The sequence below is a fragment of the Petaurus breviceps genome, unplaced genomic scaffold, assembly GCF_028583685.1.
Source record: "Petaurus breviceps papuanus isolate PSGF00001 unplaced genomic scaffold, PetGlider_PUasm1.0 175, whole genome shotgun sequence".
NCBI lineage: Eukaryota > Metazoa > Chordata > Mammalia > Diprotodontia > Petauridae > Petaurus > Petaurus breviceps.
Genome location: NW_027185764.1, coordinates 53,664,097 through 53,668,981, shown reverse-complemented (window position 1 = coordinate 53,668,981; position 4,885 = coordinate 53,664,097). Strand labels below are relative to the sequence as shown.

The 4,885-nt window shown below is 33.0% G+C and overlaps 1 pseudogene; it reads right to left on the bottom strand.

The window, feature by feature from the left end:
• Window positions 1–3,399: 3,399 nt before the first annotated feature.
• LOC138159203 (protein FAM204A pseudogene) lies at window positions 3,400–4,100 on the bottom strand (annotated as a pseudogene).
• Between the last annotated feature and the right edge of the window lie 785 nt (window positions 4,101–4,885).

The following is a 4,885-nucleotide window of genomic DNA, read 5'->3' as shown; positions in this document are numbered from 1 at the left end:
TTCAAAATTCAAAATATTTGTATATCCAAATCAGTTGGAGAAAATTAACTCTGGGTGGTTTCTAGAATGAAATGATAAAGGCTTGTGGACAATGGTTTAAGTCTGCATTGACCAAAAGAAGTTACAACGATGGCTCCTGCATAAAATGATGCAGTAGTAGAGATTGGTTGTGGTGATTCTTCCCTCCCAGAAGTTTCTCTTCCCCACTCTATTTCTTGAGTCTTGTCTTTCCAGGTCCAGTGACCTCAAACTGTCTTCTCATCTGCCCAGATCTGTTTTCCTTAGTTAGTACTAGTTTCCCATAGTATTATTTAAAGCCATCTAATTTATTTGCTAGAAACACATAAATCCCCACTCATGAAATGCCACCTACCTATATTTAATCCACTTAGGGTTAGATTTTTAGTGCCTTCCAAGATGTCAAACTAATATCGAAAACACAAATATGCTAATGAGCTAATGCCAAAAGACCTCCGCCCTGCTCCCAGGAATTATATATGCATGGCTGCTACCTACTTTTCCTATACCTAGAGCCAGACTTTCTCAGTAGAAGGCTAAAGGGAAGATAAGGTAGGAGCTAAATTGCCAGCAAAGGCCTCTAGGAAGGAAGGAGCTCCTATTTCTTCACTCTTACAGACACAACCCTAGTTCAGGCCTCAATCACCTCTTACCTGGACAATTGTAATCCAACTAATCTCCCTACCTAAAAGTCCCTCCTTCCTCCAATTCATCTCAACCACCAAGCTGTTTGCTTATTGTTGTTGTTGTTGTTGTTGGGGTGGGGGAAGGAGAGAGAATCACATAACCTTGTGACTAACATTTTGGTTTAAGTTAGAGAAAGCAAAATAAAGGAATGGGAGTCCCCTTAAGGAAATCAGATGGATGGAGATGGATGACTAAGAGTCTGTGACTGCCTTGCTTCTGGCCACTTCCTGTGAGTCTTCTCAGTGATACTGGGGGAGGGGGAGTTCCCATTGGTCTGATGGGATTAATCCTTTTAATAGGTAAGAGTTTGACACAGGATAAAATTACTATTGGTGTCAGCATTCCCTGGATGTTATTATCAGTCCAAGAAAAGATAAGCAAAATAAAAAATAACTGTTCACACCCATTCAGCAACTAGAGAAAGGTCACTTGACTTTTTCCATAAAATTACATTTTTAAACAATGTATCTGATAAATTAAAGAAATTATAATTTTTTCTGAACAAAATTTTAGATATTTCCTTACAGAATAAGTCTGTACAATGGTGAGCATTACAACAAGCTATCTTCATTAGACATTTAGAATGACTTTGCAAGTAACAGGAATTCTATAAGTGGCATATAATGGTATTCTTAAAGATAAGTCACTTATAAAGTGAAAAAATGGAAATAAAAAAATAAGATTCAGTTCAGATTCTTATTTATGAAAGATGAATTATGGAAATGAGTAAAAGATCTTCTGAAGTTTCATTTCTTTAATGAACCATCATTCCTTAAATGGGAGTAAGACAATGATTTTTATGATCTCAAATGGCAAAGGACACTTTCCTTTCCCCCAAACATAAATATAAGCCTACTTAATGCTCTGGACACTACAGGTATATTTCATTCTACAACTTTTTCATAAAACTTATATGAAAACCAAATCACATTGAATAAAGAATGCTGTGTAGTCTAAAGAACATTTTTCTGTCAGTTAGTAAGACCTCAGTTATAATCCTGGTTCTACTACTGACTTACTCTTGGCTTTGGCCAAGTCGTTTCATGTCTCAGAATCTTAGTTTCTGTATCCATAAAAATGTTCAGCTCTAAGAATCTATGATTCCAAAACATCTTTTTAGATAAAATTTGCTATAACTTATCTTCTTAAAATTCAGATTTTTATATATTGAACTTTCTTAAAGGCATACCTGCATACCAAGTCCTTGGATATTTCATGTATGCATGGTTTTCAATTCATAATTATATTCACATAAAGAATCTGAGTTTCATTTTTTTTCTAAGGTGAACTGTGTATAACTCTGAGATGGTTTGGATTAGATACCTGGAAGTCTTTCAGATGAATGAGGATTATTTGGCTTTGAGATAACTAACAAGTTGATGACAATGGTAATAATCTCTTCTCCACCTCTGAGACTTGAGATCAACATGGTGATATAATCTTTTCCTTTGGAAAATTTGCTTCAAAGAATAAATGTTCAACTTTGTAATGACTTATGCACTCTCTACAAGATCTTTTGAAGTTCACTTTAGAATTCTGCAATGCTAATATAATTATTCTGTCATGACAGGTAAGATTTTTCCAAGGTATCCAGTCTCCAAAATAATTAAGCATATTGTATGCATGTATGTATATATGTATGTTATATACATATATATTCCAAATAATACCAAATGGTTGTCTTTTTAATATCAATATCCAAACTTCATGATTTGGATTTGTCTTTTTAATAGCAATATCCAAACTTCATGGTTTACTAAAAAAACACATCGAAATTCAAAGAATCAAAGAGATAAAAGAGACAATGAGATATGAATAATCTGTCTCATCTCAAGCAGAATTTAGACCAAAACAAACTATATGACATTTTCCATTCTCATAGTTACTTAAAATTCTTCATTGACTTTTACCAGGCAGATTTGGGGGGGGGAGGGGAGAACAACACAAAAAGCAAAAACAAAACCTGATTTTCTAGAAAAGAATATTTAGACAATATATATTTGTATTAGAATTAAAAGGTTCTTGACTGGTCTGGTTATTTTTCTCTTAGGTACATCTACTACCAAACAAATAAAATTATTTTTAAAAAAGAAAATCTACTAGGATAGTTTATAACTGTAAACATGTGTCACATGGATATCAATTGCCTATTCATTAAATAATGGGAAAGCAAATAATTTGTGCTGTGTATAAATATATTTCTCTAATAAAATCCAAATGATATTTTATCAGTGCAAGTGATCCTGAGTCCTGCAAGGCTGGGTCAGTAAGTTTGGACAAGGCTCATTAATAAAGTATACTTGTTCCAACCACCACCAGACTAACCATGCTTGGAAAGGCTCATTAGTAGAAGGAAGCCATCAGAATACAAAATTATCGGCAATTCAAAAAATACTATTTAATATGACACAAAGTTGAGTTTCAGTGTGAACCAACTTTAAATCTGTTCATAACAATGATTTAATAAATATTTAAGTACTGATGCATGTACACATTACATACTTTACATTTTTCTTAACTATATGTAATCTCACATTTCTCAAAAATAATGTTTTAACAAAATAATATGAAATTTAAAAGGCTTGAAAAATGTGAAGAACTGGCCCATTAATTGATGTTTATTTTACCTCACTGGTATCAAATTTAGCTGACTCCCTTTAAGCAATAAGATACCAAAAAAATTTTTTTTTATTTTCAAGGATGAAGACCTAGTTGCACATATCTCATGTTGCTGTTTATTTCCCATCTCTTCTTTGTTTCAAAACCTCATGCAAGTTTAATCTTTTTTTCAAGCCTCCTGTGAAGTTTTAGCATCTTTGTTTTTAGCTTTTATAAATTGGCAGAAAGCAAAAGCTTTGACAATTTTTACTCCAAGCTCCCAAGTAGCTAACCTACTACTTAGTTCTTCAACCTTCTCAATTTCCCCTTCAGCTACAGATTTGTTGATGTATACTTCAAGGCCTGACTTCCGAAGAACTCTATTACTTATGAAACATTCAGACTTTCATTTATTCCAAAATACTGAGTAAGGTCATTCTGCTGTACTTCATTTGAAGATTGTTGACTATCAGGTTCTTCTTTATTCTTCAGTTTACCTTTTCTGGGATGTTTCTTTTGCTCCCTGTACTTGTAAATATTGTTAACACTTTCAGTTCAAAATGTCTTTTATATAACTCTTGAAACTTATCCCATGTATTTAGAGGGCTTCCATTTAGACACTCTTCATCACAAGTTTTTGCATTTGCCTTTGACCCATTTTTAGGTCCATCATTATTGAAAACAGAAAACATGACTTCTTCAATCACACCGTCTCCCTTATCTTCCTTTGAATTAAGTTCCATCATTTTCAATGTAACCTCATCCTCAGAACTCACTACAATATCACTTTCATTCATCACAAGAAGTAATAGTCTACATCTTCCTTTCCAAATGATATAATATTTCTAGACTGCAAGCTATCTGAGTAGCATTAGGCTTTAAATATGAGCCTTCCTTACTACATTGCTATGCAGGAGTGGGCAGATAAAAGGGTGAAATTTAATCAAAATTATCCTTATTGCATTTTATAATACTCACTAATTCTTGTTTGGTCATAAAGTCTACCCCTCTCCACATATCTGACCTTTTGTTCTTCCAAATGAATTTTGTTACTATTTTTTCTAGCTCTATAAAGTAGTTTTTTGGTAAATTGATTGGTATAGCACTAAATATGTAATTTAATTTAGGTAAAATTTTCATTTTAATTATATTAGCTTGACCCAGCCATGAGCAATTGATGTTTTTTTTCCAATTAGTTGGATCTAACTTTATTTGTGTGAAAAGTGTTTTGTAGTTGTTTTCATAGGGGTCCTGGGTTTGTTTTGGCAGGTTGATTCCCAAATATTTTATAATGTCTACAGTAACTTTAAATGGGGTTTCTCTTTCTATCTCTTGCTGTTGAATTTCATTAGAAATATACATATACATACATATATATTTCTGTACTGAATTGTGAGGTTTGTATGCCCTAGTACATGGTCAATTTTTGAATATGTGCCATGTACTGCTGAGAAGAAGGTATATTCCTTTTTATCCCCATTCAGTTTTCTCCAGAGCTCTATCATATCTAGCCCCTCCAAAATGCTATTCTCCTTAACTTCTTTCTTGTTTCTTTTGAGATTAGATTTATCAAGTTCAGAAA